General features: G+C 36.2%; 1 protein-coding gene across 1 annotated transcript in view; it reads right to left on the bottom strand.

Moving 5' to 3' along the window:
* The window catches only part of LOC127859396 (membrane progestin receptor gamma-like), a 418822-nt gene that overhangs the window by 232116 nt on the left and 159017 nt on the right, over positions 1 to 27689 (bottom strand). The gene's annotated exons all lie outside the window — the stretch shown is intronic.

The following is a 27689-nucleotide window of genomic DNA, read 5'->3' as shown; positions in this document are numbered from 1 at the left end:
AGCCTTAAATAAACACCTACCGAATGGTATTACAAAGTCCTGTCTATATAATATTTATTGTGTTAAATTTATTAAATTGTTACAATATGTAATTAAATTGGAAAGTTAACCTATAAAAATAACGGTTTTTAAATTGTGTTGGAAATAATGAGGGCTTAATCCGGTTCGAGGGCCAGGCGTACCTCACACTTACCCCGTTATTCATCACAAACTAAACCAAGTTACACATGTGATAAAATGCTTCTTAGTTATCATTTATTGATGGTGTTAACGTGTCTATTGCGTTCATTAAAAAATATTCGGTTCTCTCATAGGATTTTTTTATTTGAGCGTGTGTTCTCCCATGAAATTCCCCCCCCCCCTGCCCACACCCAAAAACACACATTTTTGCAGATGGCAAAAAAGTGCTATCTTATCCATAAGTAAAAAATACTTTTTTGAGCGTGGCAAAGATACTTATAACTTAAATTTGATGTTTTAATGACAGATTTTACACTGCCTTAAATGTTTTACAAAACTGCAAGTTCCTAGTAACGTGTGATTAATCTCTTAGAGTAAGCGGCCGTTCTTTACAAATACACCATTATATTTGCTTTGAATGAAACGCTAGTAAAATGCTTCAAATTTATCAAGCTACTTTATTTTACAGCATATTTGATTTCATTCAAACACTCACTTATTATTCTTTATTCAAAATACCTGGAGTATCGTTGTATACTGTCTTCTTTAGAATGAATCGTTTGTATTGTATTTTTGTATATTGTTGATGTTTATTTAGCATATATCCACGCATCCATACATACTTCAAGTCTTTCTATGTACGTAAAATGTAAGAGTTGATGTAAGAAGCATGTATCTATTGATGATTTCAAATTTCGTAAGTTCTTATATCAATGTAACAATCAATCAACACATATGGTTATCTGATATTTACTAGCTTTTTATCTATAACACAAACATAAGAGACAAATTTCGTTTGATTCTTAACTTTTACATATGTGCCTGCGGCACTAAAATCTGAATTTAAACAATATTGAAAACAACATAAATCATATTATTATTTTGTTTCCGAATGTGAATTTTCAAAAACTTCAATACATTCAGTTCGCAAACAAAGACAAAACATTCGTTACATACTAATATTTTTTTATAGATACGGTTAGAACACTTACACTTTGCAAGCATAAGCTCTGTACATTAAAAGTGGGCAATGCATTCAGCAGATAAACAAAAATACGAAGTCGCTTATCATCAGAGAAATACCGATAAGGCAGAGGCAGTAAATATGAATTCGTGGACTTAAGACAACAGCATTATCCTGGATTTCATTTCATGCCCTTTTGGTTTCATTTTCATTATCATCGCATGAATTGTTTGGCAGTATTTCTTGAATGTCGGTGTAAGAACAGAACATTACAAACTGTTTGGGGGCAAGGTTTTATCTGTTATTTTTGCTTTATTTGTCTATACGTTATACATTGTAGGGAACATTCGCATGAAGTTTTCTGAGAATTGTATACATAAGCCAAAGAACAAATATTGACATGGTCATTCGGATGACCGCTCGGACAAATATTAATTTTGAACACAATTTTCAAGAGCTAATGCCGGCACAGATGGGAAATGTGTTTCAAATTAGTTGCTCGATACATATAGGGAGTACAATGCATATTTAAGTGGTTCCAGAATTATATAGTTGTAGATACATTTTGTCGCGTAATTACACATTGTTCGTGGAGAACACACAGTAACAAACAAAGTTCATTTCTGTTTTCATCGAGATTTATTTCTGTTTAATAATTTCTAACACAACGCTTCTAATGTTCATGAAGTACAATTTTACAGCGCGGCGGCCGACATGGCCACCACGTCAAATAGACGTGACAAATCTCTAACCGCAGACCCTTCTTATTAACTAAAACACTGCATTTTATCCCCAGGATAATTTACATAAAATCTACTTGTAATTTCCATTGGTCATCAAGGTCTGGGCTTATTACGGATTGGTTGACTTATTAGAACGTTCTAGAAGGAACAATCTATTCATGTATTTACTTGCTTGCCAAATGCAATAAAATCTAATCAATTTATATTGGTTTAGAGTAATCCCGTTACGTTCGTCAGTACTATAACTTTTGTACCCCAGACAATAGGTGACCTTTTCATCTGTGCTGTTTGTTGACCATGTGTGTTACTTACAATCTCGTATCTATATGCTGACTCTGGACTCATTGTGTTCTTATTTGGATTTAATCTTAAATCAGGTCTGACTTTCCATTTTATTGATTCCAATTATACCCCGACTGAGTGTAAACATATTTGCGTTCTTACTTTAAATAAATCTTAAATCAGGTCATAGTTTTGCAAATACCTCCCAAGGTGTATTATTAAATTCTCAAACTTCATCTTAACATTGCCTATACATATTATTGAAATATCCCCTTATTAATTTCCGTCATAAGAATAAACTCATTGAATAAAAACGATATGTTATAAGCTGTTACATGACACAACTTTCCCCTTATTTTAATTTTTTAAATATTTTATGATATTAAAAAAAATATTTATGATATTAAAAAAATATTATTATTATTATTATTTTTATTTTACAAGCGTCTCTGCTGAAATAGATAACATAAGTTATTGTTACACAATGTAAATGTTAATCGGTATGTAGCGGAGTACATCATCTGTTGGTCGTTGGCTTTCAATACGTCTGGTGTCGTCCATGTAGTGTTGAAGTCGTCACGTGGCGAATACGATGTTTATTTAATGGCATTGCCGCCGTCTTGAATATAAGCCGATTGTAGGTTCGTCCGTGAAAATTGGAATGCGTTTGTTGATTCAGCTCTGCTTTCCGCTGTTTAACTTGCGTCGTCGATCGTCGTTTCCGTTGTGTTCATCGTTGTTGTTGTTTTCGTTGTCGTTTGTTGATGGTCCCAGCGTCTTCATTTCTCTCGGGACATTAAGATCTTCTATTGGCCATAATGCTCACGAGGTATTAACTATAGCAGTGTTCTCCTTGATGTCTTAGGCCTCGGAAGTATCATTCCAAATGCGTTATCTACGCACGTCAAACAGTTAAACGGCTGCATCTACCCTATAGTGTTTAACGTCACAGGTATTGTGTCCAGTGTTGCGTCACTTGTTGTCCTTCGAAAACGTCTGGCGTTGGGTCTTCTTTTAGCAATAGAACCAGGTATTCACTTTGAGAGTAAACACCGTGATGTTCTATCCTAATCATGTTGTTTGTTTCTTCTATTCGTTGTGGAACGCGTTGTCTCGCGAAGTCGCTCTTCTTCGGCGTTGTCTTCAAATCTCGATCTTTCATCTGCGTTGTGGTGATACAAGTATCAGTTGTTCAAAATCATGGCAAACATTTATAAATATCCCCTTAAGTTCCTCTTAAATACCGTCATGACAACTTAATAGAACGCGTTAGTAAATACAACCTTTATTACACCAATTACTCTCGAAACACTCCTTTAAACATTACATAATCGTTCGATATTTTACGTACGTGCTATCAGTAAATTTGTGACAGGTATGCGCTACTTTATTTACCTAGGGTATTGCACTTTAAACAGACATATCGCGTTCGTATCTTAAAATCACTAATCTCCTGTGTATCATTATGTACTTAATGACCCTTTCTATCGACATATGTACCTGGGCGCTCTTAAATACGCGCGTCTCTCTAAACAATTGTGAAATTTTTGATGAAAAAGGGCAGACTTTTTCAATATGCATTCATTACACCAGAACATTTATCGGTATACTTCAAATTTCAAGTCTTGTTCTCCTAATGAACTAATCCTATAAATCTAATACAATAAGTATTCTTCCACCATGAGTAAATGGTAGGCTTCCATCATTTCGCAAATGATAGGCTCTCATAAACCTCTATGTACCTTATAGAGTTTATTCAATAACAGAAATTTAATGCGCATATATCAGTATATTTTAACTGCACAGTTTTCGTGACAGAACACATTAAATTCTTACTTAAAATTACTCAAGACCTTCAATATTACCGATACCCTACATACATTTGCAATAAACAAAATTTCGTATATACATATTTACATAATATTTTTTTTTAAGTGTCTGCCCTATTCATATTCGCACTCAACATTATTTCTCTTATAAATGTGTTTACCCTCCTAATTTCTTTATTCTATGAATGCATGAAACCATAGTCAAGTATACTGATTTTGTGTACGTCTCTTAATTCCCATTTATGTGCAGGTTATTATTTCATATCTTATATAAAATGACGTCAAAATCGGATACTCTCTAATGTTTATTCCTACCTTATAAGTCATTTAATATAATATCAAAATATTAAACTGCCTTCAAAATTCCTTAATTATAAAAATGTATATGCCTCATATATCCGTATTCTATAATGTCAAATTAATGAAACATTCTTCAAATATTCTCATTTCCTCATACGTTCTAATTTCATGAAAACTTGCAAAAATATCAACAATTTAAAAAAAAAATACCATCAATTACAAATGCATTTATATTATGCAAAATGTGTCCGTACATAATTATATATTCTAATGATACAAAAAATAAAGAAAATTCTTTAAATACCCTCAATTATTTGTGCGCATCTAATTTCAGTATTTTATAACTCATAAAATTATGTAAATTTCAAATACTTTCTTATTAATTCATTTTATTCTCAATTTACCGATATTTTTAGAAAAAATACTGATCAATGAAAAACTGTATTGATTTTGATACTTGCATAATTTCTCCGTACATGATTAATTATTTCTTTAACACCTAACTTGTTAAAATTCTTTAAAACAATTCTTGAAAATTTCGTTGTCATGACGCCTTTAACTTTTTATTTCTTACTTGATAAAAATTGAAATAAACCCCTGTTTGCCATAATTTATGAAAAAACTGACCGTTTTCCATGTCGCGTTGTTTTTTTGATCCGTTGGCCTGTGATTCCGTATAGTGTTGTTTGTACTCCGTTTCCCAATGTTTTTCAATATTCGTCCTGAAGTCACGGCAACCATAACATGTTCTGTGTCGCGTAATTACACATTGTTCGTGGAGAACACACAGTAACAAACAAAGTTCATTTCTGTTTTCATCGAGATTTATTTCTGTTTAATAATTTCTAACACAACGCTTCTAATGTTCATGAAGTACAATTTTACAGCGCGGCGGCCGACATGGCCACCACGTCAAATAGACGTGACAAATCTCTAACCGCAGACCCTTCTTATTAACTAAAACACTGCATTTTATCCCCAGGATAATTTACATAAAATCTACTTGTAATTTCCATTGGTCATCAAGGTCTGGGCTTATTACGGATTGGTTGACTTATTAGAACGTTCTAGAAGGAACAATCTATTCATGTATTTACTTGCTTGCCAAATGCAATAAAATCTAATCAATTTATATTGGTTTAGAGTAATCCCGTTACGTTCGTCAGTACTATAACTTTTGTACCCCAGACAATAGGTGACCTTTTCATCTGTGCTGTTTGTTGACCATGTGTGTTACTTACAATCTCGTATCTATATGCTGACTCTGGACTCATTGTGTTCTTATTTGGATTTAATCTTAAATCAGGTCTGACTTTCCATTTTATTGATTCCAATTATACCCCGACTGAGTGTAAACATATTTGCGTTCTTACTTTAAATAAATCTTAAATCAGGTCATAGTTTTGCAAATACCTCCCAAGGTGTATTATTAAATTCTCAAACTTCATCTTAACATTGCCTATACATATTATTGAAATATCCCCTTATTAATTTCCGTCATAAGAATAAACTCATTGAATAAAAACGATATGTTATAAGCTGTTACATGACAATTTTGTTACTACGTATTGTATTTACCGAGAGTTATTTTTTTTAAAGTATGTTTCAATGTATAAGTCATTCATTCATTTAAACATGTGTACGTACGGAGCGTTTCTGGAAATGCACAGTTTGCACATTGTATACGATTAATTAAACTGCACATTACTAAATAGTTACTCTTTTGGAGAACATTTTATTCGCGTCATGAAAAACAAGAAATATCTTTAAAAAAAGATATACGGCGTTGATTGTGGTTGCAGTTAATGAAAGGTAAAGACTTCAATGAATGAGATCAACGATAGCGAATGTCTTTTTCTGTGCAGTTCTTAGCTGCAGCAAACGCAGTACGGGATGATACGCGGAGGTTTCGCGGCTTATTTTACATTATTACATATTGCTGGTCATAAACATATAGATTACAAAACAGAAAACCAAAAGAAGAATGGAAGTGAAATTAATACATATGAGTCAACCGGCCACACGCGAAGTATCCGTATATATTTTAAATATTTATACGCGCGTTCTTCGAACAAACCTGTTTTAGTGGTTTGTCTGGCATTGCTATTTGATTCGATTATTAACAGTATCGAGAATCATTGCGCTCATGCTTAATTCATTAGTCAATATGATGGCATAATTCTTGTTAAATTAATTAAAAACAATATTTATCATGGTATTGTTGTAAAACACATTAAGAATCTATTATTATTCATTTAACATCTGTCTGGTCTAAAGAAAATTCCAGTTCACCTAGTTCACGCTATAGCGTCTTTATTATGTTATGATTATTTTCCTGGCCGCGAACTCCGATCAGCACATAGGGTTGAGACGCAGCGATGACCTGTATGTAAACTCTGACATTCACAAACAGTGGCCGCAATTTGACCCGATATACCTCGCGAGTTGAAATGCAATACATTAAAGTGAGTCTTCGCTTCCACTGCTCTCTATACTTTAACATGTTAACATGTTGACAGGAATATGGAAGTTAGTACTAAATATGAGAAAATAGCCTTTAAGTGCAAACGTTCTCGCGCTGAAAATCTTCTGAAAATAAAAGGTGGACGCACAAACTGTATTGATGTCGAGATTGAGTGTATAACTGTTCTATCTATTAAGCCTTTTCATTAGATATAAAATTGTTTCATGCTTAACACGCAGTAAAACAGTGATACAAAGACGCGGACATGTTTTCAATGTGCTGGTCGTATTCTCAAATCAGCCAATGCAGTCAATGAAGTGTATTCATCTGTACTTGGCCGCGGGAACTTTTATTTGAATTCTATTGGACGCTCACAAAGGTCAGGCTAAGGTGAAAAGCTGGCTTAAAACAGCTTACGCCGAAAAATGGGTCGTATTCCATATTCGGCCATGTTGGTCTCAGACCAGCCTGTGCATTTGCGCATTCTTCTCATGAGCTACCCTGTCTGCTATAAAGTCGGGCTATCTTTCATGGCCTCATAAACGCAGCATGGTAACTCCTGACAAAACTGCACAGATTCGCCGGCTGGTTTGGTGTGCGCCGTCAACATATGACATAAAAAATATTACTAAGCTTGTCAGAAATCATTTTAAGGTGTCACTAACAGCCAAGTGTTTTGTTTCTTCAAAAATATAAACGCCGTTATTAGCTCACTGGGAATACCAGATGCATTGTTTATTTATCTTACCATAGTCTTTCGTTGTTTGAGTAAATATTTTATATCAGTAAAGATGTACTCTTTTTGAACATGCTGAATGATCTTTTTAGTTTACATATACTTTTATGATTGCTATAAAATCGTATGATATTTCTTTTTAAAATAAGCAAATTGTCAAAAGTCAAAGTGCAACAAGCCGATGGATAGATATTATTTACCGGCAATGATGTTTTTGCCTCAGCCGAACATTTTATCGATAAATCTATGTTTGCTTTAAGGAAACATGTAAAACGCTATTTTATTATCCGCTGAAGAACTGTTTTCTTCCTAGAATAAACCCTTTTAGAAATCTTAACTCATTTATATAGTATTTAAGTGACATATTATTTTTAATTCTACAAAGATATTGATCTGTTTTAGTTCCATTCTCAAGAAACAAATTCTATTAATGCGATATGCGTTCTATGAACCAGCATCAATAACATATAAATAGATTTAAGTTCACATACGCACTGACTTCACACAAAAACTGCGGTGGTCGATTCTTTTCTTGAAAGAAAAATACTAGAAGAAAATTACTATATACATCGCCTTCACGAAAGTATATCATTGGTTTATAAAAAATATCTGGGATTAAACTACCGGTACCTCTCAATTATTTATTTTCGAGAGTAAATGTGGAAATAATTGTATTAGTTCATCGCGGACATGTTTATAAATACACGCTAGTTTATCTACAAATATCGCAAATACATATTCTTAATGTAATTATATTTTTACAATTGGTATTAAATTAATACATAAATATATGGTTTAAATACAATGTTTATATTTAATTGTCCGACGTTGTACCCTATATATCTCCGTACCAGTTGGTGGCTTGAAATGACAACACTATTGAATATAAAAAAATCTGAACGGATCCATTACTGAAATAATAGATATGACTAATGCCTATTGCAGAGTCCCTTGAAATAGAAGCCTTTAGTATCGATGAGCTGAACATGAGGTGACACGTGTAATATAGATACAAGTAAGAAATAGGAAACCCTTTACTGCTTAGGTTTTTTCACTGAAAGTAAACGACTTTTGTAAACCATGCAAAGGTAAAATCACGGCGCCTATGCCACGTGACTTTTTAAGGTCTATGTTAAGAGAATGAAGCGCGACCCAGTTAACATTTTTAATGATGTCTTTTTAAATATTTCACAATTTTTAATGGGATAAAGTGGAGAGCCCGCTCATTTGTGAGAGTTTTCTATTGGTATCATGTTATTTTCAAACAAATACGTATTTGTTTAGTAAAGTGCAACGGCGCGTTTGTAATATGAAATCCCCACACTGATTCGACATTTTTCTAACCGTTCAAACGCGCGGTTGCGCTTTACTGAAAAAATTCTTATTTGTTTAAATAGATCATGATACCTCCACTGTCTCCCATTAAAATGGTGAAATATTTAAAAAGAGATCTTTAAAAATCTTTAACTGGGTCACGCGTTATTCTCCCAACACAGATCCGAAAAAGTCACGTGGTATAGGCACCGTGAAAACATAAGTCATATATTATACAGATCAGCGTCCTATATTATAACATATTATGTTCTGTTTCATTGTTGTATGCAATGAATCGATGTGCGCCCTTGCATCAATTTGCCAAAATAAATAATATTGACAAATAAACGACTTCCGATGTGTCTTATGACTGAGCACATAGTAATGTTAAGTAATTCTCTCTATCTTCCTTCTTTAGCACGTACTTCCTCTGCACACGTTACAGATCATTTGCATCAAGCACCGATATCGGCACGCCTCAACATCATACCGGTTACATTGTGTACACACCGGTCTTACTGACGATAACGTAGTGACGTCACCATCTATGTATAGAATGGCCTCAACATAACGAAGTATACGCGTAAAAAGCCGTGTGTATGCCATTCACAACAGAATCACCAACGTGAAGGATATTTTTTCGGCGTAAGCTGAATTAAGCCAGCTTTTCACCTCTCCTGACCTTTGTAAGTGTCCAATAAAATTCAAATAAAATTTCCCGCGGCTAGGTACGAATGAATACACTTCATTTATTCCATTGGCTGATTTGAATATTCCACCAGAACATTGGAAACATATCCGCGTCTTTGTAACACTGTTTTACTGCATGAAACAATTTTATTTCTAATGAAAAGGCTTAATAGATAGAACAGTTTTACACTCAATTCTCGACATAAATACAGTTTGTGCGTACACCTTTTATTTTCAGAGAATTACCAGCGCAACGCGTTTATATTTAAAGGCTATGTTCTCATATTTAGTACTTACTTCCATATTCTTGTCAACATGTTAACATGTAAAAGTATAAAGAGCAGTGGAAGCGAGGCCTCACCTTAATCATTGCATTTCAACCCGGGTCAATTCGCGGCCAGTGTATGAATGTCAGAGTTTATATACAGGTCATCTCCGGAGTTCGCGGCCAGTAAAATAATAGTTATATAATAAATACGCTATCCGTGAACTAGGTGACCTGGAATTTTCTTTAGACCAGAAATATGTAGATTCTTAATGTGTTTTCAACAAAACAATGATAAATATTATTTTTGATTAATTTAACAATAATTATTCCACCATATTGACCAATGTATTAAGCATGAGCGCGATGATTATCGATACTGTTAATAATCGAATCAAACCACTAACAGGTTTGTTCGAAGAACGCGCCTATAAATACGGATACTTCTCGTGTGGCCGGTTGACTCGTATGTTTTAATTTCACTTCCATTCTTCTTTTGGTTTTCTGTTTTGTATCTATAGGTTTATGACCAGCAATATGTAAAAATGTAAAATAAGCCGCGAAAACTCCGCGTAACATCCCGTACTGCGTGTGATGCAGCTAAGAACTGCACAGAAAAAGACATTCGCTATCCTTGATCTCATTCATTGAACTATCAACGCCGTATATCTTTTTTAAAGATATTTCTTGTTAACATTTGACTTTATTAAACTCACATTTTGAATATTCCATAAATACCATTGTTAGAAAAAATGCTAAGCAAATTGTCATAAAGAAATTATCTTATGTAATTAATGTAAGGGATTACTTATATAATTTGAATCACCAATATATATTAATACATTATTAGTTTAAACCTATTTTATTTTAGCTCGATTGCATCGAAAGCCTAAGGCTTATATAAATGCTCTCGAGTCCGTTTCCTGGGCCTAGAACCAGTACTTTGTGTCTTTGGGGGAGATCTAAAGAACGCTCCCACGGTGGGGATCGAACCCGTGACCTGCCGGTCGCTAGGCGGATTATTGATGAAGTAGTATATACAGATCCACATATTTCCAATGAATGTTTAGATAACTGTAAATGCATATGACTTGATAATTGATTTGTATGTTGTTATATGTGTATACTTTTGTGAATAAATAGTTTGAAAAAAAAACGTGAAGGATATATAATAAATGCAATTAATTACGCAGCCAAAGAGTGGTGAACGTATTTTATTAAAAATATTTGCCCATATCCAGCTTGTGTCATTGCTATTTGCGTCTATGTATTACTGAATTTACAGCACTAGCTTACAAAAACAAAACATCACATATTTAAAGACAGTTAAACATATAAAACAACGTGTATATAGAAAGAAGTAACAAAATCAAAACCACGTGATTTTAACGGATGGAAAATGAAATAAACGATCCATTTAGAGTGTGTTGAAAACTAATGGTGTCATAAATTTATATAAATCTGACGACTGGTGTATGTTGCCTTCGTAAATAAAGTTGATTTCACAGCTGTGGCATTCAATATGTTTGTATTAAGTTTAAAAAAAATATATAGAGTATACATGTACTCAACTGAAACTCCCATTATTGATTTATTAATCCTAAAGAAATAATAGTGTTTGTATTTTAGTGTGAACATAACGCATTCAAAACTAAATAAAGTAAACATTATCATAATATAACATTTATATTTAAAGAGACACACTGGATTGTATAGATTCATAGTATCCCGATATGGAAGCAGTATTATAATAACAATTAAGGAAAACATATTTGTTGACCAAACTTTTATGCAGATTTCCCCATAGAATAATGCATCAATGCCATCACGATATCAGTATATTTAATCACAAAACATTCATGTAAGCAATGACCACAGTGTATAAACCAATTGTATCATACCCGGATGTTGCGATGCGATTGTCATGGCGTAACGGTAATATTTTCATACCGCTGTTAATCAATGGATTAATACTGCGAAAAAAAGTAAGTAAACTCTGTACTTTAGATGTCGTAGAGAATTAAGTTTCCCTTGAGAACGTATAAATCCGCGCCGAAGAAGTTGTTGTTTATCAAAACATTGAAAATCACCTAAGGAAAATGGAAAACACACGGAGCTCTATGCCAAATTATCATTTTTTGTCTAAAATCTGTTTCGAAATATACATATATTTGTATGTTATATATTGCAATTGAAGTCAAATAACTGTTATGGTACATATAATCTATCGGCATTTTGAATATACTAAGATATTGATTAAAATACACAAGATGGTTTTTAAAATGACTGTATCATATATTGCAGTGATGCTGTATCATTGATTGCGTTTTCATTATATGCATTCTGTATCAATTATTGCGAAAAATCTATGCCGATTTTGCAGATTTTGTATCATTTATTGTGATTAACAATAATTGATTAAGTTTTGTATTTTGTCTGTTTCAGGCACAATGGAAGAATTCAAGTGCATTTACTGTGATTTGTATGCCCCCGGTAGGGTTGCATATAGCATTTGAACTGTCTGTCAATCCGTCCGTCCGTCCAAAAACTTTAATATTGCCATAACTTTTGCAAAATTGAAGATAGCAACTTCATATTTGGCATGCATGTGTATCTCATGGAGCTGCACGTTTTGAGTGGTGAACGGTCAATCTCAAGGTCATCATTTAAGGTCAAATATACAAAAAAATCCAAGGGAAGTAACAAGCTTTAAAGGGAGATAAATTCTATTTATCGTTTGGCAGGTACAGATAAATTTTTAAAGAGATGTAACAAAAATAAATAAATCAAAGCGGCGCAGAAGGTGGGCATTGTGTTTCGGACAAACACATCGCTTGTTTTTCTTTATTATTGTTGTCCTTTGGTTGGCTGATGGGGGAAATGTTTTCACTCAGGTCAAGAAGTGTTTCCGCAGAGATAGTTTTCATAGGGGTTGACGTGCAATTTACCGTAGCAAAACTACCGCCCAAACCCAAAACTGCTATTGACCGCCATGTTTCTGTAAAATAACAATTATTTAGTTCTATGTTAATGTTTCCCAAGAAATGCAGAGAGTTAATATAAATCACCAAAATAATCATTACTATCACTACCATCATGATGACCATCATCATCGTTATCATCAGTAAAGTTGATATCATCATTAGCAATACCACGAGCAGCAGCATAAACTGTTCGTACTGGCAATCTGTGTTAAATTACGTATGACCTGAGAGAGAAACAAGAAACGATATTCTCTTTATAATGAAATGGTAATCTTGATTTTGGGTGATTTAGAGTTTGCATTATTTTTCCAAAACATAGGCACATGTATATTATGTACACTTACGTGTGCGAATTACTGAAATCCCGTATTAATATAGGCCATGTAACATGCAACAGTGGCTTTATCATGAATGCATATTAATATAGAACGAAGTTTCAGCTAAAATAAATTTGAAATACATAACGGACATAAATACCTGCAAATTATATTCCTCAAACCGAAAAGAGTATTACAAAATCTCCACAGTCTCTTCACTTTTATTAACCAATACTTGTACATACATGTGTGTGTCAGCTATCTTTTTATAGATAACGCATTCTAACGTTGTTTCTTACCAAGACTAACCGCCAGTGTTAAACATAGGTAATTGATGAAGTGAATGAAACTGTTTCGTATGTGTTTTAAACATTTAGGATGACGAAATAATGACATTTTAACTTTAATCACATATTGAAAAAACCAATAATTGATACATAATAATCGCTATAATCATACAAATGATTCATTCAGTTCATGCAATAATTGATAAAGAAATAGAAGCACACATGTTTAGTATTAAATGCATATATCTGATGTAAGAAAGAATCCTTAAAAAATACGTTGTACTGATCGATAGTGCACATTCCTAATCTAACATCTGATGTATAAATAGTTCTTGTTATTTGTTTAAACGCCAGTAAAACAAAGCTTTCAAAACTAGATCATGACAATTTGACGAGATGTTCGGTGATCAGTTACGCATTCCATGCTTATTTCAATATATACATTACCAATTCATAACAGCATGCCCGAGAAATCTGCATTCAAATCTGAATATAAATTACAGTTTAAAAGCCATCATAATGACAAAAAAGGAAAATAATTTACCTTTCTAGCAACGCACGTATGTCAAATATTCATTTCGCCATGACAATCACATCGCAACATCCGGGTATGATACAATTGGTTTATACACTGTGATGACGCTCCCCTTCAAATGTTTGCTCTCTGACCTCCTTGTTGTGAGCATCCATCAAACATTGCATGAATACCGTCCACAACACCAAACGTGCCTATCACGCAACAACAAAAGGAAACGTTTGACAAAATATATCCATGCAGTATTTGAACTATTTTGGAGTTGACACAAACACAGTCTCGTTCGTTAATGAATTATTTTGTATTAATGAGTATTTTTTGTTGACGCTATACTACACAAAATAGATCGCCAATCAATTCAATCATATATAAATGTCAAAAGTGTGTTGTTTTCGAAGTTGTAATGTTTTATAAATATAAAAACTTCATTGATTTATTGAGCCTACTTGCGGCCAAGTCTCTACATATTTATTTTGACAGTAATAGAGGTCGAAAAAGGTAAAAGCCTGGGTAGACAGCTACGCCGAAAAATAAAAAAGGTGTTCTGGAGTATATAAATAGCGGTAAGGGTCTGAAATATCTGACCTAGAATCATTCGCAAATAAACGAGCAGCTAAAAAAAAATACCACGATGTTCTTTAAGTTAAGATTTTTCATGAAAGAAATGTCGCCTTTAATGCATAAGTATCATTTTAACCTAGCCTTAAAGACATACGAGCGCATTTTTGTAACCATTTAAAAAGATCAATAGAAAGTCCAAAATTTTGAACGTTTTTGGTATAAGAGCACTCATACGGCTAGACTCGTATGTCTGCAATGATTTAAGTACTCTGTATATACACAGTACTTGGCTGCGAATAATGTCGATTCCGAATATTCGAACGGCGTATGTTCAGACGAATAAACAACATTAATATGACTGGAAAAATATGTAATAGGGTTATAACCGTTTCATGTATTACCACATGTAACTCGGGGTCCATTTGAGAAATAAAATATCTTTTTATTTCTTTTACGCTTAGGCATATGGCTTCCGACCGACAGATTTCCAATATCCCGGATTGAAATATGAACTTGTTTGGCATTAACATTGTCAGATCATACCTCTTCGTCTTCGCGGACTATATCTCCCGTCTACGCAGAAAATATTTTATGGAGGCTAGAACTTGCTATTATTTTCTGCCTGCATAAGAAGATTGGACAAGATAACGATTGATGCAAAGCATCAAATGGCGTCGGGAATTTCAATGTATAAGGCAGTCGATGAAGTTACATGGAACGATTTTTTTCTACTGTAAATATTAATATATTGGCCGATTATTTTAAACAAAATAGAAAAAGATACTGGTGTAACCATTATCTATGATTTTGTGTTATAACTCCCAATTAACGATAATCTATGATGTTGTGTTATAACCCCTAAATAACCATTATCTATGATTTTGTGTTGTAACCCCCAAATATTTCATAGTTCCTTTAATTTACATTGTTTTCCTCTTTTTTGCTGGCATCTGTGTGCAGTTTCGATTAATGGAACAGAACTGTGTAGGTTTTAAAAAATCTGCTTCATCTTATAAGCGTAATTTCATATTTTTCTCAACTTCAAGGGGAGATGATTCTTAACTTATTCTTACGTTGCTCATTTACGATAGGGGTTGAGTACTCATTGATATGAAAACACTGTAAAAGTTTTAATGCGTTTACGAACCCCCCCCCCCCTACCCTCTCACACATATATTTCATGGGCATACTAAAAACAAAAAAATGGTTACAATAAAACAGCATATTTATTTAGACTAAAATGTCTACATCAAAACAAAAAATTAACATAGAACACAAATAAAATAATTTGATTCTTCCGGGACTCGAACCTTGGGCCTCTCACATACGAAGCAAGCGTGTAACCACAACACTACAGAACCGCTTGAAAATCACCTTCTAACTAAGATGTTAATAAGCTATTAATAGTCGGTTTAAATGTAAACCCGGAAGTTTAAACGCTGGATAGTGAGCGGGGTTAAAGGTCCATACCAAAGGGTCCATACCACTGGCAAGATACGATTCAGGCCTGCGGCCTTCTATATGTGGTTATACAAAACCAGAAAGTTTCACCGGTTCGCGTATTTGCCCAGTCCCTGTGATCTTTTATTATTGCCCAGTCCCTGTAATCAGTTATTAATTAAAACAATTAGCTTTGCATTATTGGCAATACATGTTGTAGTTAATGTAATAGGCACAAATGCAGTACTTATTTACACTAATTTACACAAAAAATCACCACTATGCAAGATATTCTGACAACAAAAATATATACAGTGATCCGTAAAATTACTTCTCCTCCCATAAGCGAAAAAAAAACGTATTACATACTAGTCGCCGCACTTCAGTGCGACGCCAATTATGTTGTTTTAGGCTCGTTTTCATTTGCGAGAGCGCCTAATTGAGTTTGTAAACCTACCAACCACGAAAACAAAAACAACGGTTCAATATAAACAACCTTTTTTCTTTCACAGCTTGTTCATGAATGAATGCATAAATGTAAAACCATCAAGTATTTAAAGTAAATTAAGTTACTTAAACATCATTATATGGTGATGGAAAATTATTTAAAAATTGGTATTCGCATATTTGGTATTTACATCATTCAAATATTCCAATATCCGATGGTCTGGTATTCAATATATGTATAATCAAGATCTGAAAGTTTACATTTTTGTTTTTAATATTTTTATGTTATGATAAAAAACATTCCACAAAATACCCAAATATTTTTTTCAAAATACATCATATATATGTCGCGTTCTGAGAAAACTGGGCTTAATTCATGTGCGTAAAGTGTCGTCCCAGATTAGCCTGTGCAGTCCGCACAAGCTAATCAGGGACGACACTTTCCGCTTTAACTTGATTTTCGGTAAGGAGGAACTTCCTTGAAACTAAAAAATACCATTAAAGCGAAAAGTGTCGTCCCTGATTAGCCTGTGCGGACTGCACAGGCTAATCAGGGACGACACTTTACGCACATGAATTAAGCCCAGTTTTATCATAACAAGACGCTATATTTATATAATATACTAGTATTTAAACCAACTATCACCCATTAGTATAAGACGTTTTCGATGCTGTTGCTGCGTACGTTAGAACATCGTTACCCAAGTAACACTAAGCAGATGACTTGAACTTATCGGATGCTTCTTTACGTCCCATGAGATGCACTTTAGAACTAATTTAATATCACAGCAATAAAGAAATACTCATAAATACACCAGGCCTCTATAACAAATATATTAGGATATGCATTCGTTCGAAAACTGCGTATGAGAAAGCAAAGCCATGAGCTGAAAACAATTGTAAAAACTTTGTGACAAAACGCAAGATTCAAATTGTTTCTACATTGACCTGTCCATTTAATTTTGTTTGACCAGTGTCGCCTCCCGGACAGACCAAAGGACACTCTTCAAAAATATATATGAGCCGTGCTTTGTGAAAAAGGGGTTTAATTCACGTGCGTTAAGTGTCGTTCCAGATTAGCCTGTGCAAGTCCGCACAGGCTAATCAGGGACGACACTTACCGCTTTTAGGCTATTTTCTGTTTAAAGAAAGTCTCTTCTTATCAAAAATCCAGTTTAGGCGGAAAGTGCCGTCCCTGATTAGCCTGTGTGGACTGCGCAGGCTTATCTGGGACGAAACTTTACGCACCTGCATTAAACACCTTTTTGACAGAGCACGGCTCATATCTAATAAGTTGTAAAGTGTTATACTACGTTCCCACAATCACGACTGGCTCTACGATTGGACTTGTGATCGTCATTGTGAACTTATCGTTGCGATCCTACCAGAACGTATCGAGATCGTCATCGTTAACTTATCGTTGAGATCCTATCAGATCGTATCGAGATCGTCATCGTAAACTTATCGTTGCGATGCTATCAGATCGTATTGAGTTCGTCATTGTGAACTTCTCGTTGCGATCATATCAGATCGTATCGAGTATTAACAGATCTTGAAGGCAATCTCGTAACTTATCAACTCGTATACAAGAAAGTCCTCGTTCAGGAAATCCGAATTCAAAACACTCCCTATGGACCGTATGAAATCGTATCTAAACGGTAGATCAGAACGTGTTAGATCGTATACGGCGCCTGTAATTGTCAAACTGGGTCTGATATAGGATTACACATGCATGTGGGTCAAACATGTGGTCCGACTGTTATTAAAGCCCAGATAAATTCCATTCCATGTTCCACATAGGGTCTCCAAAAGTGGGTTGTACCAGTGATTCAACTGGGCAGGTTGTCTTAAGTCTTAGACATACTTACCAGGAACATGTATGCATTTATTTGATTGGTTCTATGTGGACACAATATGGATTAACAATAGTATGTGACCCCCACATCGTATACACACGCTGAATTCGTCCTTTTGATCCATATGGATGTGCTTACATAGATGTTTCTCCGATTCTTCAAGTTCAAGATGTCCACCATTTCCAAGGTGACAGCCATATCGGACACATGATGGATGTCACATGGTTCCAATATTGCTGCCATCCTGGATTTAATATACTTAATTTCATTATCCATTTTTAGAAGCTAACTTAAATTAAGCATCACATGTGAACTGTGAGCAGTATGCTACTTGTATTAAGGCATGAACATAAACGAACATGGCTTGTGTACCTTACATACATTTTCCCTTAGATTTTTTATTTTCTACACCATTTTCTTCCTCAATGCCATATCATTTTGAAAATCTAAAAAAAATATTGTCACATTTAAGATGTATACTAAACAACATTAAAACATTTACACGTGGAATAAAACACATGAAAATGATAAACAGTTAAAGATATAATTCGGCCTGTAAAATACAGCAATAAAACCACCAGTATTATCTGATCCGACCCAAGTGTGTAAATATTAACCTTTTATGTGATTCTTGATAAACTATTTTTGAACAGTATCAACACTTAACTAATTACACAGTATTCTAGTGAAAATGTGATAATTATAATGATAACGGGACTATATGAGTCGCGTTCTGAGAAAACTGGGCATAATGCATGTCCGCACAGGCTAATCAGGGACGACACTTAACGCCTCAACAAAATTTTCGGTAAGAAGGGACTTAATTCCTGTAAACGAAAAAAAAACATAAAAGCGGAAAGTATCGTCCCTGATTAGCCTGTGCGGACTGCACATGCTAATCTGGGACGACACTTTACGCATATGCATTAAGCCCAATTTTCTCAGAACAAGACACCAATACATACCACATTTGTTGACGCGTTGGAATAGGCATTAATCCACTAAAAGAGTTCAATATTAATGATGACAATCTATTTCTGTATAATTATGACTATAGAAGCATCCGTGCTAACGTTTAATAACAAAAATGATAGTGCTCGTTTAAAACTAGTAGATAGAAGATCTAGGAGTTTGTAAACTTAGATGTAAAGTCAGATAAAGCGACAACTGTTAACGATTAAATGTACACATTCTTAAAGATTCAATATGAACTTACCGTCAAATCCAAAAAAATAAAAACACTATATTTCAGATTCTTTTAACCACAATAATAGCCTAAAAAGTAAGTTGATGCATTAAAATATTTTTATATCAGCATATGATGGGTAATAGTATGCTATACATTATTTTAATCCTCACTGATTATTCACTTAAAGATAAATTTCGGTAGAAAATCGGCATGCATATATTGAATGCAATATGAATATTAAATGGTCATGCGTCGTTGGGAAACTAACAACCGACGCAGAACCTGTGGTGATTCACTTTATATTCATGAAGGTATATAGATTGAGTGTATCAAAATCTATGGACCCAGTGCGAGTGATCGAATCATTGAACTTGATATGACACCATGCTATTAAAGTGAGTATAACTTAACCCTTTATCACTTAGATACGTATTTTAACACATTTGTTGTCCCTTAGAAAGTTACATTTGATTAAATGCCTTTCTTATTAACTTCAAGTTTTTAAGGCTTCATTTCCAACCCTTAGTTAATGATGAGCAGCAAACATCATTTAACCTGAACAGACTGCGAGTTTCTCGAAGGTTGTTCTGGTTTTATGCTGGTTGCAAAAGCCATTTTCACTTTGCTTCTTAATGGGGAAAGGATTAAAGCAACGTTAACCTTTAAATCGATTTACTACGATACTTGTATATAGTTTGAAATTATTTGTATAGCGAATGCTGTTAAGATTCGTATATATAGCCAAAACGTATCTTTTCTATGGCTGATATCTACCGTGTCTTTCTTTTATGATGGCGGATTAAAAGATCGCAAACCGCCACCGCAAAAGAAAACCAATGCACCAACAGAGAACGACAAAAAATGGCGACAATACTGCATTTATTAAATGTAATGCCATATTTGTCGTTCTGTCGGATGTACTTTAACGTTGACGTGTTGGCGACCTTTTTCAAACACGTTTGTCAGCCATCATATTTTATCGAAATAAGAGTTGCTTACGATACGTATTTCTAGTCAAAACTAATATGATAACTGTCGATAGCTTACTGTCAGTTTACACATGTCATGACAATTGTTATCATAAAAAATCTAAAGATACCCAGCCTTGACACGTAATTTATGTTGATATTGGGTATGCGATCCTTTTTACGAACATTCTCTTGGTAAATCTAATTCAAGTAGGGAAATTGTCAGTTACTGACGCTCGATTGGTCATTGGCGACTGGGGAGCTTAAGTATACTTTAATGTACCCGGGTACGGAACATAAACTAAAACCCACCCGAGAATTCTAACGCTAAATTGGTCGTTGTCATATATTTTTCTTAATTTATTTTGTTCATATGTAATTACCTGTGGTACATTTAAGTAGTACCCGAGCCGAAAATGACCAATCGAGCGTTACTGACAAAGGAATGCAAATTTATCTCTGGTACACACGCTAACTCAGGAAAGTGGGTGTTGTTAAACAAACCGCCGCGAGTTATATAGAGGATATTTGTAGGGATGGTGGAATAGCGATTTTAGTTCACGAGTGATCATAGAAAATGATATAATTTCATTGATCACGAGTGAATTAAAATCGATATTCCACTTAATCCAACAAATTTTATTAGTATTTTATGCTCACAGATGATTTATTTTTATATTTTCGCCATTGCGGACAAAATAATTACCTTTGGGCGTCCCGAAATGTTATAAATTTATGTTCAAGGGAAGCTAATCGGTATGTTTTATAAATATTCATGCAGAGTAGTCGCCCTTTGTAAAATTGGGTCATAATGGAGAAACCAACGATATTCTAAAAAAAGTTCCGGTCAAACACAGTGCCATTATCGATTACTTTCAGTTAATTTTCACTATTTGAAACAGCGAAATATCTGTTTTAATTCACTGATATTTCTTTATAAATCATAGGAAAGCATAAAATAAATGAACATCTTTTGAAAACGCCAACAAATCTTACAAACAAGCTTACAAAAAATAGTTCACATTATGATCATGTTGCACAAAAGCTCAAAATTATCATTCTATATTTCGTATGTATTATTATACATTTATTTCTGTTGTTGATGTTTGTTTTATCTTTAATAACCGTATTCCTTTAAATCATTTAGGGTTAAGACATACTTGTAATCAGATATAGATAAAAGGCGTGTAATTGACTGGCGAATAGGACATTATCTTTCGAAAACTATCTACGAAAATACAAATTCACAAAAAGTATCGTCATTTAACATCTGTCATCCTGAACAATTAATGATAAAAAAATCCTATTGGCGTTTTAAAAAAAGGTTATAACTTAAAAAGAACATGCGTTATTTGGTTAATTCATAATCTTTAAACACACTATACATATTAAATGGATAGCAACTGAGCAAAAACGAGTAACAATCTTTAAGTATCAATGGCGAATGGACTAAACTGTGCAAAAACGAGTAACAATCTTTAAGTATCAATGGCGAATGGACTAAACTGTGCAATTCACCAAGTCGCGTGAGCCCTCAAACGTCGAGTTCAACATTCTTTCGACGGTTATTACAATCATCCCACAATCTTGTGCCAGTGCATCAGTGTTGTATGATGGTAATATATGGTTTCCATGCACTTATGCATACTCTTTATCACCAACTTACCTCGTCGACCCCTCGTAAAGACACTTAACAGAGCTTAATATTTTATTTACCAAGACACAGGTTCAGTATAAACTTGTAATTAATTCAAGGTAATACAAATCAGTTTGTTTATTAATTATCACTATTGCCACACCAATGAGTGGATTAGACTAATCAGTCCAACAAAGTGTTGACAGGCTTTATCAAACGCCTTCTTTCAAAGAATTTTTTTTCACATCAAAGTCAAATAAAGTAAAATGCCTTTATTGACGAAAAATCTTTAAAGGGGCCTTTTCACAGATTTTGGCATTTTTTAATTCATTCATTAAATGCTTTATATTGATAAATGTAAACATTAGATCGTAAAGGCTTCAGTAAAAAATCAAGAATAAAATTTAAAAAAGTAAAGAACATTGCCCGGAGCAGGTTTCGAACCAGTGACCCCTGGAGTCCTGCCAGAGTCCTGAAGTAAAAACGCTTTAGCCTACTGAGCTATTCCACCGAGTACACATACTTGACGTATTTCATACCTTATAAAAGCAATCTTCGTAGTTTCACAAAATTTAACGACTTCTTCTTCTTCTTGGCGTTCGCTCTACACGATCACACCAGTTTCTTCAATAAATGATGTGGTCCGTCTCAGGTCATCCACGTCTCCATAAAGTTTCTGATGGAGGGTTGTGTCCTGGGGCCACTTTGTAGCTCGCTCCTGGTCGTGACGTTTACATCTTTGCAGGATGTGTTCAGCTGTTTGGTCTTCTGTGCCACACGGACAGGTCGGTGACGGGGCCAGTCTGTATTTTTTATGCATGTGTGCATTGAGTCGGTTGTGCCCTGATCGGAGTCTGACCATTATCACTCGCTCTGCCCTGCTTAGGAGATGATATGCATCTGCCTCTTGTCTTGGCCGGGTAAGTGATTTAATGATGGTAACTTTCTCCTTGTAGCTTACTTGCACAGGTGGCTGATCTAACTGAGCACCTTGTTTTGCCAGTTGGTCAGCATCTTCATTTCCGGCCACTCCACAGTGTGCTGGGATCCACTGGAGGGTCACGTTTAGGTTGGTGCTGATTCTTTGTAAGGCATTTGCAAGCTGAGGAACCTTGTTGTTGGTCAGGGCTTCTAATACAGACATGGCATCTGTAAAGAAGACTATCGAGTTGACATCTTCGGTCGAGTCTTCAATCATTGACAGTGCCTTCATGAGGGCTAAAGTCTCTGCTCTGTAGTTGCTACAGTGTGTTCCGGTTGCTGCATGATGTGTTTCTCGTTTTCCGGATGGGTACAGAATGACGATGCCAGCACCTCCATTTATGACTGCTCTAGTGGCAGAACCGTCTGTGTAGACATGAGTCCATGCCTCTCTTTGGTATTCGTCATCGACCATGGCAAGTGTGAGGCTCTTTCTGATATGCTCATCCTCTTGTTTACCTGGCTGTAGGTGAGGAACACTGGATCTTACTGCAACATTTGACATGTCATTTTGTAATGGATCTATGATGTCTTCTTGACCAAGCGGAGTGGTGGGGATGGTCAGATCCGTTGCATAGGCCTTGTCCAGCTTCTTAGCTTCGTGTACAAAGCTGCTACGCTTGATCCGATTTTTGGTGTACCCTTTAACTCTGGCTGACATGGGGTGATCCGTTAGACATTTATACTTCTCTGTCTGAAGCAGGATTTTGACATCTCTTCTTTCTTGAAGTGGTTGTATTCCTGTTATCTTTTCCATGAAGGCAATTGGTGTGGACTTGGTTGCTCCTGTCATGATGCGCAGAGCTTGGTTCTGGATTTTATCCAGAGCCTGGCGATTGGATTTGGCTGTGGAAGACCATGTGGGGGAACTATACTCTAGTTGGGGTCTCACTGTGCCTTGATAGACTGTCTTGAGTATGTGCTCATTTGCCCCCCATGTAGTTCCCGCAAGCTTTCGCATCATTGCAAGTTTTCTTCGGGCCCTTCCTTCTGCTTTCATGAGGTGTGGCTTCCACGTTTGCCTCTTGTCAAAGGTGACTCCCAGGTACGTGGTCTCGTCTGCTTCAGTCATAGGAGTGTCTCCCATTCTCACCGTCCCTGCTTTCTGTTTTGATGACAATGTGAATAGTGTGGTGGATGATTTCTCTTTGTTGATCATTACACACCAGTCTTCAGCCCATGCGGTAAGTTTGTCTATTGCTTCTTGCATTCTGTATGTGGCTGTGGTGGCATGCTCTTCTTTGCACCATAACACAAGATCATCAGCATAAAGTGCCGCCTTCACTCCCCTTGGCAATTCAGACACAAGATCGTTGATGAAGAGTAAGAAGAGCGTCGGGGACAGGACTCCTCCTTGTGGGACACCGTGCCGTAGAAGGAACTTTTTACTGCTTCTTTGGTTCAAGCTTACTTTTGCCCTTCTATTGAATAGATAGGACTTGATCCACTTCAGCATGTTTCCTCCAACTCCATTCCTCATCAGTTTGACTTGGAGTCCGTCAGTCCAGACTTTATCGAAGGCCCTTTGAAGGTCTATCCATGCTGTCAGGACAACCTTCTGTTCCTGGAAAGCATCTTCAATTTCTTGTGCCAGGTAGGTAGTCTGGTCCTCGGTGGAGCGGAATTGCCTGAATCCAGCTTGTTGTTTTGCAATTAAGTCGTTCGTCTCCAGATACCATTTAAGGCGTGCATTTACAATTCTCTCCATCGTCTTCCCAACACAGCTAGTGAGGCTTATTGGACGGTAGCTTCCAGCCTGCTTCGGATCCTTGCCTTTCTTGTGGATAGGTATCATAATGGCCTCTTTCCAGACTTGGGGAAGTTGGCCTTGTGTCCAGCTGTGGTTGAAGATGTCTAGGAGTTTGTGCATTGCTGAACTGCCTAGATGGGTGATCATTTCATTGGTCACATTGTCTGGTCCTGGAGACTTCTTTAATTTCAGCTGCCTGACTGCTGTCTGTAGTTCGTGCAGGGTCAGGCTTTGGCTCATGCGGTCTGATGTCACATCATCTGTTTTCCTGTCCCTTTGTTCTCTTCTTACTTCTCTCTGTCTCTCTCTACTGACAGGAATGTCACTGACATCTTTGTAGTTGCTGGCAAAGACATTTGCCGCTTGTTTGCCTGTCAGCAACTCTCCATTCTCTTCCAGAGTTACTGAGCCTCTCGCTTGGACTTCATCGTCATTCAGCTGTTTCGTTAACCTCCACAGCTTACGGCCATCTCGCTCCAGGTTGAGTGATGCTGTTTTGTTTCTCCAGCTCTTTCTCTGGGCTTCAAGTTTGTGCCGCAGGAATTTGGCCTTGGCTCGCTGTAGTGAGAGGTTGCTTTCTTGTGAGGGGTTGCTTTCTGCTTCCACCCTGGCTTCTGTCAACTTAGTCTGGAGGTCTTCCAACTCCCTACTCCAGTATGGCTTGTAGTCTTTTCTGGCCCCACGTGGTATCGCCTTCTGTGCTGCGTTTAGTATGCATGCATTGAAGTCTTTCACAACTTTGTTTATATCTCTACCATCCACTCTGATATCTCTGCAGAGGTCATCACTCAGACGTTTGTATAAGGTCCAGTCGGCCTTCTTGTAGTTCCATCTGGGGATGCTTGAGGATGAAGAGGTAGAATGGTTTATGATGAGGTGAACTGGACGATGGTCGCTTCCTCCTAGTTGTTCACAGACTTCTCTCTTGATATGCCCTTGGATATCTGCAGTGCAGAAAGCTAAGTCAGGGGTCGACGTTGTGTGCCATCTCCTAGAGTAGAAAGTTGCCAGATCTTCAGGCTGGTTGATAAGATTAAGCTTGTTTTCATCTTGCCAGTTCTCCACTTCCTCTCCGCGTCGGTCCATGTGGTCATATCCCCAGCTTTGTGAATGACTGTTGAAGTCGCCAACAACAATGAAGTTTGATTCTTCTGTTGGGATACTGTCTAGGGAAAGAGCTTTGTCATTTGGAGAGTAGAGATTCACAAGCTTCAGATTGAAATCGTTCTTCCTGAGACTCAGAACCTGAAATTCAGAGTCATCCATATGTGTTTTAGTCTGGACTACATTGATGTTGTTCCGGACTAATGTCATGATGCCTCCTTTCTTTCTGCCTTCTCTGTCACATCGGAAACTCTGGTATCCTCTGACCTTGAAGGATTTCGCTGGCTGCAGATGAGTTTCCTGAATGCAGCAGACATTTATGTCCTGTTCATGAAGGATATGTTCTAGCTCTGTCTTTTTGTTAAAGACTCCTTCTGCGTTCCAATGCATCACCTTGAAAGGATGATGTTGGTCTTTTCTCCTCCTAGGCTTATTGTAGCCAGCTTTCTTTCCTCTTCTTCTCTTGGCTTGTTGTGGAATGAAGGAGGGACCCCCAGTAGCTGTGGGTGGACTCTGTCGAGGCTCAGAGCCCGGCACTGAATCTCCCTGGTGGGATCTCAGAGACTCAGCACCACATCGAGTAACACCGGTTGATTGTGTAGACATAGCGATGTACATGACGTCATGGTTTGTTAAGGGAGTGCCAATGGCCTAACGTCTCCGATTTCAACTCCCTAGGTTTTCTGTCGGGGTTACCTCACCCTTAGCCTTTGCCGATCCAACGACAAACCACAAGGCAGTGGTTTCCTACTTAACCCTGTAGGCGGGGAACCTTATATCCCTGGGAACACAGGGGCCATTTTACCCTTTGGCTGGGGGTCTGTTCATGGGCATCAGGGCATTTCCATACGCCGGTGGGCCTGGCATGCCGCATGTCTGGGGGCAGACCACCTCCGAGTCCCTGTAGTTCAGCCTGAGGCCGCGAGGTACTCAGTTGACGTGTGTCGCCACTAGGTGGCACTACATAGGACTTGTCTGTAGAGAGGCTATGTACTGGCAGTGAAGACTTACGCACTTCAGCTTCATTTTCGCACAGGGCTAGCCAGCGGTATAGGCTGAAAGCGAAGGTGACAAGCACGCAGGGCCCAACACTACACACAAGACGCATCAACAGACCATTTGACACACAAATTTAACGACAAAAAAAGAACTCTTTAAATTATTCAATCGTTTCGCGTTGCAACGCTTTATAATTTTAAAGTTTTAAAATCGTCAAAAGATGCATATAATGGCTATATTAGACCATGGTAAATGTTCAGTATTACTGTTTCCTCACAAATATCATAACTAAAACGAAAATTTGCGAATCTGAAACAACTTTTTTCAATTTTGTCAATTTACCAAAGCGTGAAAAGATCCCTTTAAATGTGTCATAGCCTTTAATAGGGTGCCCATTGTCCGGGTGGAAAATTTCATCACGTGCCAATTGTCCTGGTCGACAAATTTACGAGTTGCAGATTGTCCGGGAATGCAAAAAAACGCAGGGAGCCGATTGTCAGGTGTCCTTTGTCCGGATACCATGTTAGTCGATAGATCTTTGGTTTTGGTATATATTTAAAAACGGCTAAGACCATTTAAATCTGGTTTATTTTGTTTAAAAAAAAAGTATATATCAATCAAACCCAATTTGCGACTGAAAGGCAACCTGAATACAATTACCGGCAACAATAAATTAAGAATTGATAACCATGTTCATGTTCACCCATTGGCTGATGTACAAATCATTTGGACTTGATTAATCCTATAAATTTATGTTCGATGTACATGCAAAAACGTTGATTATATATATATTGTAAAATGACTAATTGCAACAAAACTTCAGGCAAACAAATGGTAAGGTGTACTGTAAAATTTACATCTTGTAACA

Source organism: Dreissena polymorpha, chromosome 15 (assembly GCF_020536995.1).
Source record: "Dreissena polymorpha isolate Duluth1 chromosome 15, UMN_Dpol_1.0, whole genome shotgun sequence".
Taxonomy (NCBI): Eukaryota; Metazoa; Mollusca; class Bivalvia; order Myida; family Dreissenidae; genus Dreissena; species Dreissena polymorpha.
The sequence above is the reverse complement of the archived record's forward strand: the minus strand, read 5'-3'. Positions and strand labels throughout refer to the sequence as shown.